This window comes from Thamnophis sirtalis, unplaced genomic scaffold, assembly GCF_051295495.1.
Source record: "Thamnophis sirtalis isolate CommonGarterSnake01/CBP01778 unplaced genomic scaffold, rThaSir2_p1.2 scaffold_2, whole genome shotgun sequence".
Lineage (NCBI taxonomy): Eukaryota > Metazoa > Chordata > Lepidosauria > Squamata > Natricidae > Thamnophis > Thamnophis sirtalis.
Genome location: NW_028261382.1, coordinates 171371834 through 171387829, shown reverse-complemented (window position 1 = coordinate 171387829; position 15996 = coordinate 171371834). Strand labels below are relative to the sequence as shown.

At 41.7% G+C, this 15996-nt stretch overlaps 1 protein-coding gene across 1 annotated transcript in view; it reads right to left on the bottom strand.

Annotated features, from left to right (window-relative positions):
- LOC148049272 (uncharacterized) overlaps nt 1-15996 on the bottom strand; it is a 199200-nt gene that overhangs the window by 181847 nt on the left and 1357 nt on the right. The gene's annotated exons all lie outside the window — the stretch shown is intronic.

Below are 15996 nucleotides of genomic sequence, written 5' to 3'. Positions count from 1 at the left end.
TGTTGTATCTTATGATTTATGATGAATGTGTTATGATGATTATGATCATGATTTATCATTTATAGCTTTTATGTACACTGAGAGCTTATGCACTGAAGACAAATTCCTTGTGTGTCTAATCACACTTGACCAATAAAGAACATATCCCAAAATGTTCCTTAAAAAGTTTAGGTCACTCCAGGTAACTTTAAATGCCTTAAGAACAAATCATTTCATTTAGGTTGTGAAGGAAGTTTAAATACTATGTTAACGCAAGTTTTAGTGGGCACTAGATGTAAGTTTATTCCTAAGAATATTTTGGTTAGGTTCCAAGTGAAAGTTGGTCAGAATAGTTAAGAGCTAGCTGAAGATAATTTAACCATACATTTAATGCGTACAGCACAGCAACTCAGATCTATTTTAAATTAATGATTTTTATAATTAATTTGTAACCAATCATATTCATAATTTTGAATTTCCTTGTTGCTGAATTAGAAATGCTTCCAGTTTCCTGTTTATTGGGGTATTCCCATAGAATGTTACTGAATATGCCCTTGTGCACCTGATCTGGCTTTCCAAATCTGTCACAAAGTATTTGGAAACTTAAGTCCTCTATGAGGAAGGGAGTCAAAACTTGTAAGTTGCAAGTAGGATCGAACAAGAGCTCCATTGTACAGTTCTTTCTCCCACAATAAGCTTACATTACTTTTCCTTGTTGAAACTAAAGGTAAGGTAAAGGTTTCCCTCGTACAAGTGTGCTAGTCATTTCTGACTCTAGGGGGCGATGCTCATGTCCGTTTCAAAGCTGAAGAGCCAGTGCTGTCCAAAGACGTCTCCGTGGTCATGTAGCCGACATGACTAAACGCTGAAGGCGCACGGAATGCTGTTACCTTCCCATCAAAGGTGGTTCCTATTTTTCTACTTGCATTTTTACATGCATTCAAACTGCTAGTTAAGATTAAGATTAAGATTTAGTTTATTTGTATGCCGCCCTTCTCCGGGAGGGACTCAGGGCGGCGAACAACTCAAAAGGGGAAAAGGGGATACAAACACAATACACATAACACACATAGTTGGCAGAAGCTGAGGCAAATAACAGGAGCTCACTCCATTATGCACGCTAGAGATTCGAACCATCAAACTGCCGATCTTTCTGATCGGCAAGCTGAGCATCTTAGCCACTGAGACACCGCGTCCCTTCTCTTGTTGAAACTACTAGAATTTAAATATGCCTACCTATTTCTAGATCAGGAATAGCAGACCTTTTGGGCTTGGTACATTACAAATTCAGAAAATGCCTAATTTGACTCTGCTGGTGTCACTCACACAATCACATTCAAACAAAAGAGAAATAATTCATTTCATTTCTTTTTAAAAATGGAGTGTAAATGTGTGTGTGTGTGATTCCCCAGGATCTGCTGCTTGTCACTTACCTTCAGGTGTCCCAAAGGTGCTTTTTCAAGAGCTGAAGAAGCTTCTTGGATGAGAAGCCAAACATCTTCAAAGAAAAATCAGAAAGACCAGTTGCCTCTTGAAGAAGCACTTTTGGGACAACCCTAATCTGGATAACTGAGAAGGTCCACATAGACATTTACCTTCATTTGGCTTTCCCCCCCATCTTGACTGGCCCCTGTAGCCTATTCAAGGCTACTCTGGTCCCACAAGGCCTTTGCTCCTTGAAGCAGCTTTGGAGAATTTCTTCTTCCCCTTCTTCAGCCTCTTCAGCCTCCAAAAACCACATGAAAGAAGACTCGTTCGGCAAGGTTTTCAGAGTCCCTGGCGACCATGTGGGAGTGTGGCAGGGGTGGGTTCCTGCCAGTTCTAACATCTTCTATAGAAGAGGTTCCACAAAGCTACAGTGCCATTTAGAACCGATTCCAGCTCCCTCCCCCCGTCCATCCGCCCATCATCAAGATGAAGAGCAAGAGGAGGAATTCTGGCAGTTGAAGTCCACAAGTCTTAAAGCTGTCAAGTTTGAACACCCCTGGGGTTTCTTTTTTCGAAAGGGTTAGGGCTGCAAGGGTCTTGTAACTTGACAGCTTTAAGACTCGCGTGCTTCAAATACCAGAGTTTCTGAGCCAACATTTTGGTTGCTAAGCAAGAGAGTTGTGATGTGAGTTTCATCACATTTTAAAAGTTGGCCACGCCCACTCGGTCACATGGCTGGCAAGCCACTCCCAACCAATCACATGGCTGGCAAGCCACTCCCACAAGGCAGGCCACACCTACAGAAGAGGTTCTAAAAAATTTTGAAACCCACCACTGGAGTGTAGCCTCCTCACGCAACCTCTGGAGGGTCCAGATCCCATGCATTTTTCAGAGGCTCTGGAAGCCATTCTCACGTGCCCTCCAGAGCCTCTGAAAATCATGCGAGAATGAGACATGCTCTTGCAATGCTACCCAACCTCCAACCCTTGCATGAATGGTAAATGCTGGTAAACAAAACGTTGTGGTATTTCACCTTTGACACACACACACCACAGGACTTCCATCTCTGGCCTAGATCATTCTTTGTGGATTTAATTCATGAGAAGAGTTTATTACAAATAGTAGCTGTTTATAATTATTTAGCAGATATTTGATTTTACAGCTAGAATATATTAATTTTGCCAAAAATGTTCCCTGGGAGATTGAAAATCCCAGTGTAAATATTCTATAGCAATAGCAATAGCGGTTAGACTTATATACCGCTTCATAGGGCTTTCAGCCCTCTCTAAGCGGTTTACAGAGTCAGCATATCGCCCCCACAGTCTGGGTCCTCATTTCACCCACCTCGGAAGCATGGAAGGCTGAGTCAACCTTGAGCCGGTGAGATTTGAACCGCCAAACTGCAGATAGCAGTCAGCTGAAGTGGCCTGCAGTACTGCACTCTAACCACTGCGCCACCTCGGCTCCATATAACTCTCCATATAATATACTATGTTGCAGAATAAAAAATGATTCTAACTCTGAAGTTCACAAATATAAAAAACAAGTATTCATAAAAGAGGGACTAGCTCTTTTAAATGTGTATTTTATCATTGCATATAGCTGATTATCCCCAGCCAAAGATAAGCAGTGTTTTTTCCGCACCAAGGGAACGGAAGCAGAGAAGTGAAATTTTATAGAGCCATGGAATTGCTGCATTCACAGCGCTGCTTATGCAACCAGAGTTTTAACACCGACAAAATAAGATGGTGCTGCTGTTAAACACACTTCACATTTCCGGGCTCCCATCTCTCTCTGGGGCACATTTAACATGCCAGTCAAAGAGGAGAAAAATTAACTCAGCATAGGATTACTAGATAGCTGAACAGGCAAAGGACACTTGACAATTGGAGAGAAGGACAAATGGGATGGGGGGGGAGAGACACACAAGCTATTTAAGTTTCTTGGTATCCACAACAACAAAAAAATACCTGCAAAAAAAGTATTTAGGCCTAGGTGCATACGGCATTCTTTTTTCTAGCATCAGAGAGACTCCCCCCCCCCAATCCCAGAATTGAAGGAATGTGCTAGAGGAATTAGGAGGTAAAAATCTTCAGTGAGTAACTGATTAAGGTTTTGTCAATTTCAGGCAGCAGCATAAACAGGCCAAAGGTTCTAATCAACTAATTAAAGTCACAGAGTGAAGCTTGTTAACTTGCCATTAGCATTTCTAGGGAAGCCCAGCTCCACAGATAAAAGCTGTTCTGGAAGAGATAAGCTTGTTAGATACACAAAAGACCAGGCAACCTTAGTTTTTAAGGCCAAGCCTGCTTGACAGAAGACATGAGGACAAAAAAAGGAGGTCCTGTCTTCCTTTTGCAGGACACCTGATGCCTCAGTGCCCCAGTGTGCTCTACATGGGGCTGCCCCTGAAAAGTGTTCGGAGACTACAATTAGTCCAGAATGCAGCTGTGTGAGTGATATTGGGTGTACCAAGGTACATCCACACTACACCTATCCTCCGCGAGCTGCACTGGCTCCCTATTGGTCTCCGAGCACAATTCAAGGTGCTGGTTATTACCTTTAAAGCCCTACATGGCTCAGGACCCGGATATCTACGAGACTGTCTTCTGCCGCACACCTCTCTAAGACCGATAAGATCACACAGGGTGGGCCTTCTCCAGGTGCTATCACCTAGGCAATGTCGGCTGGCGGTGCCTCGGAGGAGGGCCTTCCCTGGTGCCACTCTGGCCCTATGGGCCCTACCCCCAGAGATCCGGACCCTACCCACTCTCATGGCCTTCCGAAAGGCTATTAAAACCTGGATATTCTGGCAGGCCTGGGACTGTTGACCTCTTGACCGAGGTCCAGCCCCGCTTAGACTGGGTGCATGTTGTGTTTCTTTTAATCTGTTCTGTTTTAATCTGTTTGTCTTTTTAACCGTTTTCTTAAAATTTTATTTCTGTAAGTCACCTGGAGTCCTTCGGGATTGGGCGGCCTATAAATTTAATAAATAGAAATAGAAATAAATAGAAATACAGCAGGACTACAAGGGAAGCCAGCTGTTTAATCAGGATTTGGCATTTTTGTCCCCCTATCGCGTCAAACTTGTGGCATCACATTGCCATCACGTGACATTTCGCAACATTTTTCTCATTTGAGGAGCTGGGGTAGGCATGGCCTGCGTGTGACATTTCTGGCCCTTGGGCTGCCAGTTTGATGGCCCTACCCTATTGAGTCCTTCCCAAGTAGCAGGGATAGGGAGATGTTGTTTGATGGTGTCAAAGGTATAATTGCAGGATGTAAACTGTTCCAAGTAAAACTACCTTTGCAATTGATTGACAATGATTTTGTCAATGCTAATGTTGTTCAAGTTATACTCCAGATCAGTGGTGGGTTTCAAAAATTGTTCGAACTTACTCTGTGGGTGTGGCCTCCTTTGTGGGAATGGCTTGCCGCCCATGTGACCGGATGGGAGTGGCTTGCCGCCCATGTGACCGGATATGAAGATGCCGACGACACTTGTCAGAACCACCTTAAATTACCTCACACACAGCACTGGCATGCATAAGAATATGACGTAAACTTGTTTCTTAAAAGGCATCTTTGGTTTGCGTTAAAGCAACTTCAACACACGGAATGTTCTGATTGCACCACAAACGCAGTAGTCATCCTTACCTTTCACAGAGGCCCTGAGTTTTATAAATAGGAGCATGATAGTGTAGAATAATCATATCCAAGGACCAGTGGTGGGTTTCAAAAAAATTTGGAACCTCTTCTGTAGGTGTGGCCTGCTTTCCGGGTCCACTGGTGGAACCTCCTCTAACCGGTTCGGTAGATTTGATGAACCGGTTCTACCGAATAGGTGCGAACTGGTAGGAACCCACCTCTGATGCTAATGTTGTTCAAGTTATACTCCAGATGTTTTGGGATTGCACCAAAGTGCCTAATCTTTGCTTTGTTATAGCTATAGACTTTCTATTTGAAGGTCTTCGTACTTTGTGGTTTTCTCCTGTTCTGTGTCTCCTATTCTGCTGTCTCCAAGGACTGCCATCTGCACTATACAGACTTATTTTTATTATTAATATGATTGAAAACAAAAGTAAACATTTATAGTGTCTGGCTGGGCCAAAGCTTTTCATGTTTACAGATGTACTGAAATCCATATCTGATTTAAATTAACCACTGTATAGTTCATTCATTGATTTATTTCACTTATTTATTTCTTAACTACACTTTTGATGTATAATTTAATTTCTTTGCCTTTTTCCTTGTGGGCAACTCAACGCACCTTAGAATATTGCAGTATATAGTAGATATTCAGTTCAGCTATCATCTACCTCATAATAAGAGTTAACCTGTAAAGTAAAAGATAGGCAGTTCATATTCTGTCACATTGCATCTAACACAGAGGTGGGTTCCTACCGGTTCGCACCTATTCGGTAGAACCGGTTCGTCAAATCTACCGAACCGGTTAGAAGAGGTTCCACCAGTGGACCCGGAAAGCAGGCCACACCTACAGAAGAGGTTCCAAACTTTTTTGAAACCCACCACTGGTCTTTGGATATGATTATTCTACACTATCATGCTCATATTTATAAACCTCAGTGCCTCTGTGAAAGGTAAGGATGACTACTGCGTTTGTGGTGCAATCAGAACGTTGCGTGTGTTGAAGTTGTTTTAACGCAAATCAAAGATGCCTTTTAAAAAACAAGTTTACATCATATTCTTATGCATGCCAGTGCTGTGTGTGAGGTAATTTAAGGTGGTTCTGACAAGTGTTGTCGGCATCTTCATATCCGGTCACATGGGCAGCAAGCCACTCCTATCCGGTCACATAGGCAGCAAGCCACTCCCACGAAGGAGGCCACACCCACAGAGTAGGTTCGAACAATTTTTGAAACCCACCACTGATCTAACAGCACTCATTCCTGCAATGTAAATCCTAAGGGTTGCCGATTTTTCTTCTGAAAAGGGAAAATATGAAAAACTCCAAACATTACTTTCCTGCATTTTCAAGGAATACAGAACCATGTGGCCTAAAATAACAATATAATGAAGCTTAAACACAACAAACAAGCAATTCTGTATTTGAAAAAAATAAAAATAAAAAATTGTGTGAAAATAGGTAATCATAGGCAAAACAACGTTAGAATATTAACTGTTCAGAAGGCAGTCACAGGCAATCTTGGATACTTAATTCCCACTATGTCAGTATATCTCAAATTTTTGAATAACTATGAAGTTTTGTTTTGCTAACTCTTAAGTTTTGTTCTGCTAATCTATTCTGCTTATTCAGATAATATATTCCGCTTATATCTGCTTCCTGAAGGGTCCGGAATAGTATTTAAAAGGCTATCCTTCTATGAGCAACCTGCAATAGAAAAATATACTATTTCAAATAACAAATTCCTTTTCCAAAACCTGAATGTAGCAACATATTTTTCCATCTATAAGATGCCCCCATGTATAGGATGTCCCCAGTGGTGGGTTCCTGCCAGTTCTAACCTCTTCTATAGAAGAGGTTCCACAAATCTACAGTGCCGTTTAGAACCGGTTCCAGCTCTCTCCCCCTGCCCCTCCGCACATCATCAAGATGAAGAGCGAGAGGAGGAATTCTGGGAGTTAAGGCCACAAGTCTTAAAGCTGTCAGAACACCCGTGGGTTTTTTTTTCTGAAGGGTTAGGCATGCAAGGGTCTTGTAACTTGACAGCTTTAAGACTTGCACACTTCAATGCCAGAGTTCCTGAGCCAATGTGACTGGAGGAGGAATTCTGGGAGTTGAAGTCCACAAGTCTTAAAGCTGTCAAGTTTGAACACCCCTGGGTTTTTTTTTCTGAAGGGTTAGGGGTGCAAAGGTCTTGTAACTTTACAAGACAGCTTTAAAACTTGCAGGCTTCAAATACCAAAGTTCCTGAGCCAACATTTTGGTTGCTAAACAAGAGCATTGTTAAGTGAGTTTCACCACATTTTACAAGTTGGCCATGCCCACCCAGTCACATGGCTGGCAAGCCACTCCCACCTGGTCACATGGCTGGCAAGCCACTCCCACAAAGCAGGCCACACCTACAGAAGAGGTTCTAAAAAATTTTGAAACCCACCACTGGATGTTCCCCACTTTTCTTACCCAAAATTCAGAAATCAATATTTTAAACATTAAATACAAGACATTTCTTTTCTTTTTCACTTATGGGTACCAGTATTTACTTTTTTGTTTTCTGGCATTTTTATGGGCTCAGAACACTCCAACATTACCTCTCCCTGTTGAATGTGGGCACTGGCTACATGCTTTCTGCATCATCAGCTGACGCCAGTTACATAAAGCTCATGATTGGAAGAAACCTGTTAGCTAGTCTCCGCAATCAGAAGTTTAGCTTGTGAGGCTGGTGTGCAGAGATAAGGTATCGGCAGTCTCACAACCGTGGTTCTCTTCTCGGCCCTCTGTGTATAAGACCCCCCCTCCATTTTTACGTAAATATTTTTAAGAAAAAGTATCACCTTATACACAGGAAAATACAGTAGTTCTCTTAATCCATTCTAAGTGAAAGTCCAAAAAAGACAATCTGTACAAAAAGCCATTGAGACAATGTGCCATCCTACTATCTGCCTTATTTATTGCTGACTAATCCAGAAATACAGAAGTCCACCAGTTATAAAGCTCTGCCAATGGAATTGGGCATGCTTTTTCATATTGTAGGAAGGAAAATATTTTTGGAAGCCGCAGATCATAGCAAAAAGGGCACGAATGGCATGGCCATTCATCATGTGAAAGGCAGAAGCTCTGAATTAAATAAACCAAGAATGATCTTTCTAGATATGGAAAGAGATGTATTCTCTTCTGCTTTAGGTATGCTAGGCTGCAGGGCCGGATTTTCCTATAGGCTAACTAGGCTTCAGCCTAGGGCCTCAAGATCAAGAGGGGCCTACATTCAAATTGTTAGCAAAATTAAAATTACACTATTCTAAAAACAGTGAACACTAAAACACTGAACCGAAAATAAGGAGAAATTCTATGCATATGACTAATAAACAAACATAAAAATGTATTGGTTAAGATCGTTCCATCGCCGCAGCAGTTGGGGAGCCCACCCACGTTCCCAGCACCGGCGGTCGGGCAAGAGGCGCGGCCGCTCCCAGTAGCCGCCCCGTCGACGTGGAGCCCACCAGCGGCCAGGCAGGTGAGGGCGAGGGGGCCGAGCCAGGCAGCTGAGCGCAGCAGGGGAGGCGGCTGGCCTCGCTGCCTTTGGCGCAGAGCAGAGCCACCCTCCGTCGGGAGGCCAGCTATATAGATTGATATATATCAGAGTAATGATGTATTTTATTGTCTCTCATGTAATTTACAAACTTAAAAATGGGAGGTGAAAGGGCCTCATAAGTGGAATAGCCTAGGGCCTCTTTTCATCTAAATCTGGCCCTGCTAGGCTATCTGAAAATTTAACATATTCTGCTTCTGTACATTCACATATAACATTTTATCTTGATTTTTAAAAAGTTCAAGTACCTATTTTTTCCCCTAAAAATAAATAATAATAGCAATAGCAGTAGACTTATATACCGCTTCATAGGGCTTTCAGCCCTCTCTAAGCGGTTTACAGAGTCAGCATATCGCCCCCAACAACAATCCGGGTCCTCATTTTACCCACCTCGGAAGGATGGAAGGCTGAGTCAACCCTGAGCCGGTGAAATTTGAACCGCTGAACTGCTGATCTAGCAGTAGCCTGCAGTGCTGCATTTAACCACTGCGCCACCAAAATCACATTTAAAACTTTGAAAGACATAAACTTGGGACCCCTTTCTTCCTCAAGAAAAAAAAAAGTCAGGAGGAAATCAGGGATAGCTACCAGGCTGAATATTGTGGACTGTATTCCTCTCTTTAAAGGTCTTGCATCAGTTTCCTGGAACTCAGCATGAAAACAAGATGCAATCTTAGAAACGACATTAAGCAAGAGTGTGTGGCCACCAGACCTGCTTGTTCCAGAAAGTTTGTGAAGATCAATGATATAGATGGCCATCCTTACAATGGGTCATTGTGTTGCTGGTAGGACTGTATTTCTTGGTATGCCAATGGCTAGGAAGTTAACTGCCACTGTTGGGAGAGGATTTTTTTCCCCAAAAGCTTTCTGTTTAGCTCAGAGGTGTCAAAGTTGCATTCGCTGGCTGGGGAATTCTGGGAGTTGAAGTCCAGACATCTTCAAGTTACCAAGGTTGAGAAACACTTCATTAGGCTATATGTTTTCCATCCATGTTTTATATGAGTCGGAATAACAGACATTTTGAAAAGAAGACAAATATTTACATACAAACTGTTTGCAGGCTTTAGCATATCGCAATCTCCAGCCCTGGAGGTTTCTTCAACTGAGATATAAACATAAAATTGTTCTCATGACTAACATCTATTTGAATAAGAGGAGAGGGGGAATTAATATATAAGATCCCCTTACTGATAAGAGCCCTATGAGATACCAGAGCTGAATCATTCCTAAAACTTAGCAAGCTAAGCTGACATTAGTTGACAAGATGAACGTTAGGCTAATGAAGAACAGCGCTTTCAAACTGAAGGTGATTAAAGCATGGGTGGGGTGTGTTAATTACTAGGTACATCTGTGCCTCTTCATGCAAATCAACAGTTTAAGCCACTTTTTGTTACTACAAGTTACTACAATATGCAAGGTATTTATATCACCTATTTGTGCCACGCCACAATACAGAATCCTGTGCAACCATGAGAACAAAAACACACTTAGACCAAAGGCTACCTTTGATGCAGAAGGATTTATACGTGTAGAATTTATGAAAAAGTTATATTCATTAAGTAATGGAAATTTTCACGTAAGAATAAAAGAAACATATCCTCACACCTAACTTGTATTTCAAAATACATACATAAAAAAGATATACCTTTGTCTTCGTAGCCTTTATAAATTAATTTACATTAATTTGCATTAACAAAACAAAGAGTTGTGTTTAAAATACTGTTCATTCATATTGTGAAGGTAGTTCCACCTTGTTGCATATTTTCCAGAATCAGATATTAGAACTTAAAATTGTCGTGTTTTGTAAATTAGGCTTTAGACTGCCAAAAAGATTTTTTTCTCTCCACTCTAATAGCTTAGTTAGTAAGAATAATGAGAATGAATATATATTGACCATTAGCAGCCTAGCCCGAGGGTCTTTCGTGATAGGGAGTAAGATCTTGAACATCCATTCATGAACTTCAAAAATAAGACTATTCTGTATGGAAAAGATTATATAACTCAGAACTCAGAAGGATGACTGGAGAACCGAGGAAGAAAATGTGAACATTGACTCAAGAGGCTGACTACCATCATTAAAGACACCTAAATAGGATGCTAATTCAAACATATAAGAAAAAAATTAAATATTTTTTTTAAAAAATCTAACAGAATGTTATCCAAGTCTGGAAATATAATTATGGAAAAGATTTAGTGGCTAATTCCATGGTTTTTAGATATATTGCAGTACCCATTATTTCTTCCATCACAGGTCTTAGCACAATTCAGGCAGCAGTATTTTTCCCTGACAATTGGTCAGCTCTTTGAGGTAGCCCAGGCCAGACAATAGACTTATAGGGACTAAAGACAAGAGCTGAGGTGGCGCAGTGGTTAAATGCAGCACTGCAGGCTACTTCAGCTGACTGCAGTTCTGCAGTTTGGCTGTTCAAAACTCACCGGATCAGGGTTGACTCAGCCTTCCATCCTTCCGAGGTGGGTAAAATGAGGACCCGGATTGTTGTTGGGGGCAATATGCTGACTCTGTAAACCGCTTAGAGAGGGCTGAAAGCCCTATGAAGCGGTATATAAGTCTAACTGCTATTGCTATTGCTATTTAGGGTACAATCAGGGGTGGGCCCCTAGGGGTTCACAGGGGTTTGGGAGAACATCTAGCTAAGAATCTGTGCAGTTCAGTGAACCCCCAAATCCCACTCCTGGCTGGCCCCACCCTGCCCCTCCCAGGAGTCCCCACAAAGACAGTTTTGGATGCAGGTAAGCAGAGGTGGGTTCCTACCAGTTCGCACCAGTTCGGTAGAACCGGTTCGTCAATTCTACCGAACCGGTTAGAAGAGGTTCCACCAGAAAGCAGGCCACACCTACAGAAGAGGTTCCAAAAATTTTGGAAACCCACCACTCACACTCACACACACACACACACACACACACACACACACACACAGGCAGACAGACTCACACAGAGAGAGAAAGAGAAAGAAAGGAAGAAAAAATAAAGAAAAAAAGAAAAAAGAAAGAAAAAGTGAGAGAGAGATGAAAGAAAAAAAGGAAAAAGGGACAGAGAGACAAAAGGAAGGAAAGAGAGAGAGAGAGAGAGAGAGGGAGGGAGGGAGGGAGGGAGAAAACACATGGCTGGCAAGCCACTCCCACAAGGTCACCACTGACACACACACACACACAGGCAGGCAGACAGACTCACACAGAGAGAGAAAGAGAAAGAAAGGAAGAAAAAAATAAAGAAAAAAAGAAAAAAGAAAGAAAAAGTGAGAGAGATGAAAGAAAAAAAGGAAAAAGGGACAGAGAGACAAAAGGAAGAAAAGAGAGAGAGAGAGAGAGAGAGAGAGAGAGAGAGAAAACACATGGCCGGCAAGCCACTCCCACCAGGTCACATGGCCAGCAAGCCACTCCCACAAAGGAGGCCACACCCACAGAGTAGGTTCGAAAAAATTTTGAAACCCACCACTGCAGGTAAGTGCAGGACATGCATGGAAGCTCGGGGAGGATGAAAAATTGGCCTACCAGAAGTTCTGGCCTCCAGAGCCTGGAGAGGCCGTTTTCGCCCTCCCAGAGGCTGGAGGAAAGCCTCTGGATCCCACCAGCAATCAAGACCCAGATGAGTATAGATTAACATCAGACCAACAATCAAGAAGTAAACAATTGAGGAACTGCCAAACAAGCAAAGAACCAATCAAAGGACCTCCAAGACCACTTCCTCCAACATTGAGAGGGCAAACTCCTGGAATATAAATTAAAGACAAAACCCATTCCTTACTAGCACTGAGGATGTTACCTAGTTTGGGTAATGAGACATCTGGAGAGGGGGGAAAAAACAAGCTCAGGGAGCATCAAGGATCCTTCATTTCAACCCTAAACTACAAATATTCTCCTTCAAATAGTCCCTGTCTATTTTTAACTCATAATAATTTTAGGCAAATACAACAACAGCTTGTTGGTAATTCAAAGTATCTGAACAGTAGCTGTGAGGCCCAGAAAGCTCCAATTTAGTTTCAACACCTTGAACGCTTCCAGGTGACTGACAAAGCCATCAGAATATTAAAAGCTGGGTTTTAAAAATCAAGCTTAAGGAGATGTTAGGTTTGATTAAAAATCCCAAATCTTTACCTATCTGCTAATAAGGCAAGAAGTAAGAATACTCAATAGTCCAATGACCACAGGATCTCTAGTTTACACCCGTGGTGGGATTCAGCCAATTCGCACCTATTCGGGAGAACTGGTTGTTAACTTTCTAAGCAGTTTGGAAGAAAAGCAGTTGTTGGAAGAAATCTTACACTGCCTTTTTCCATTTTACAGGGATAATCCTGTAAGAAAGACAGGAAGGAAACATTCTGGTGTTGTTTCTAGCCTAATCTTGATTGCCCTGCTTACAGAAACTGCCTCTCCAGTTAACCCTTATTACCATTGTAACAGCTAAGGTGAAGCGCCCATCAACCTGAGTGACATTGAGTTGGCCAAACCCCCCATGGTCATGTGATCACTAAGCCATGCCTACCCAGTTGGTCATTAGGACAGAGAACTGGTTGTTAAATTATTTGAATCCCACCACTGATATACACATATATGGTAAATAACACAGATCTGGAAGAAAGGAAGGAAGAAGGAAGGAAGGAAGGAAGGAAGGAAGGAAGGAAGGAAGGAAGGAAGGAAGGAAGGAAGGAAGGAAAACAAATAGGTAGATTGATAGTTTGCCATTATCTTCTCATTTCTGCCCTCCCTGTACAAACTCACCAAGCATCTGGATACAGCAGTTTTTCTATCACTAGGCAAAATTATTTGCCCCAAAGCTACAACACTTAACCAAGTCTTTCAGCTTTTTTAAAAAATAAATTTTTATTCTTTTTAAACAAAACAACACATACAAAACAAAGCAAGAGAGGAAAAGAAACACAACTTTCCTCCATTTCATCAAGCATGTCATTTGGTTACAAGTTTTCGTGCATCAATTCTTAAATTTAGGATTAACATCACTGGTTTACATTAAACATAGCTAAATGTTTCGCTGTCATTGAGCATTATACGTTCAGATTACCATTAATATCATTTCATTTGTAACAATCCTTTTTTTCCTTGAATTCATAATTATCTATCAAATAACAATGAGCCTTTAAACTATTATAGTATCACCTATCTCTAAAGAGTAAAAGCGAAGATTGGAACAAAGAATTCCCATTGGTTGATAATAAAGCTTTCATATTTTCAATTGACCAAACAGTCTTTCGGCTTTTGATCAATTTTTCCTGTTGCATGAAAATATCTTTGTGATTACCGATCTCTTTCAGCATGGTGTGCGAATTTACACACATCGCTGTTTCACCTGTGTTTTAAATAATCAACCTCATTAACTCTAGTCATTAGGGTTTTTCCCCCCATAAAAAGCCCCCCATAAATAAATGTCCCTTTATAAAACTATGGAGCTGTAACAAAATTATGAATAGATTAATGAAAAGGAGGAATGTGGGTGCTTTATTTTTTTAAGTATGAATGGTGGAGGGGAGCCATACCTGAGCTGCAGTTCATCGCTTCACAATCCTTTCTGAAACTGTATCCCTAGTTTTGGTTTCTATAGCAATGGTGACGCACAGGTTTCCTTCATGATGGGAACTTTAGTGCGGGCTCAAGGTGTATAGTAAGTGGCAGCTGTCACTCTCTTTTTTTCTTAACTTAACCTCATAGGTCATGCTCATTTTTTTAAGGAATCAAATGGGTTCCTAACTCAGCCGCCCTGAGTCCCCCCAGGGAAAAGGGCGGCATACTAATAAAGTAAAATCTAAAATCTAAAGCTATATAGAGGATGATCAACCTTTGTCACTTAAAGAAAGTCAGACTTCTAAACAGCTGCAGTCAATCATACTTAGAAGCTGAGAGGCATTTTAACTATTAATTGGATAGGTGGAATTGTACATGCTACCTATAGACTGAATTTCTATCATTTCATTTCATTTCATTTCCCTTTATTTGTATGCTGCCCTTTTCCCTGGGGGGACTCAGGGCGGCTCACAGTTCAAAAAGGGGGGGGGGAGGACAAACAATTTTCCAACATGAAGACAGTACAACATATTAAAAAGAAAACACAACAGTCACACAATTCGGGTGGGGTTAGAATCTTAACCCCAGGCCAGCCGGGACAGCCAGATCTTTAAAGCAGCGCGGAAGGACTGGAGGGTGGTGAGGGTCCGAATCTCCACGGGGAGTTCATTCCAGAGGGTCGGAGCAGCCACCGAGAAGGCTCTCCTCCGGGTAGTTGCCAGTCTGCACTGGCTAGAAGATGGTATTCGGAGGAGGCCTAATCGATGTGATCGAATTGGTCTACTGGAGGTAATTGGGAGTAGGCGGTCTCTCAAGTACCCAGGTCCACTACCATGAAGGGCTTTGTAGGTGATAAGTAGCACCTTGAAGCACACCCGGAGATCAACAGGCAGCCAGCGCAGCTCGCGGAGGATAGGTGTTACGTGGGTGAAGCGAGGTGCACCCACGATCGCTCGCGCGGCCGCATTCTGGACTAGCTGAAGTCGCCGAATGCTCTTCAAAGGCAGCCCCATGTAGAGCACATATCAGCCAGGGGGTGGGGGGAAAGGACAAGTGTATTTGGAGAAAGGAGATGTGCTCATTTTGGAGATGAATTAAATGTACAACAGTCGCAGAGAAAGATCAATAGAATATTTGGAGACTAAAGAAGCTAAAGTAAGACACCCCTGGGCAATACTTTAGATAACTAAATGTCTATTATGTCTGCAAATCTGACAAAACTAAGTAAGATGAACCTGTCGCGTAAGAACTAAGTGCTATGAAAAGAAACAGAAACAGGGTTTGAAAATGACTTTTGAAAACCCTCCCAGAAAATTTATGGCTGACGGGAGCTACGTAAAACTTGAATCCAACCAACTGTACTGTGAACTAGAAACATTGCATAATTTGAAATAAATTGTTTGACATTTTATTTATAAATATTTATAAATAAGTTTTCCTATAGGGCAAAATCCATGTCTAATTCTCATGGGAAAAGCTTAAAAAAACACACACGCAGAGAAGTTACTTGCAAATACATTTTTGTGCCTGAGACTAACTTGATTCTGCGCCTAATAACGGCAGCAAGACTGTTGGTGGCGCAATACTGGAAGAAGGAAGACTTGCCTACAACTCAAGAATGGACATTGAAAGTTACAAACTTAGCCGAGATGGCTAAAATATCGGCATATCTTAAAGACCATTCAAATGAGAGATATAAACGAGACTGGAAAAAATGGATTGACTATATACAAAATAAATACGGGACCAAGAAATTCCAGTTAGCCTATGTGCTTAAGATCAGAACTGATTTAAATTGTTTAAAGTTAGCTCAGCAAGA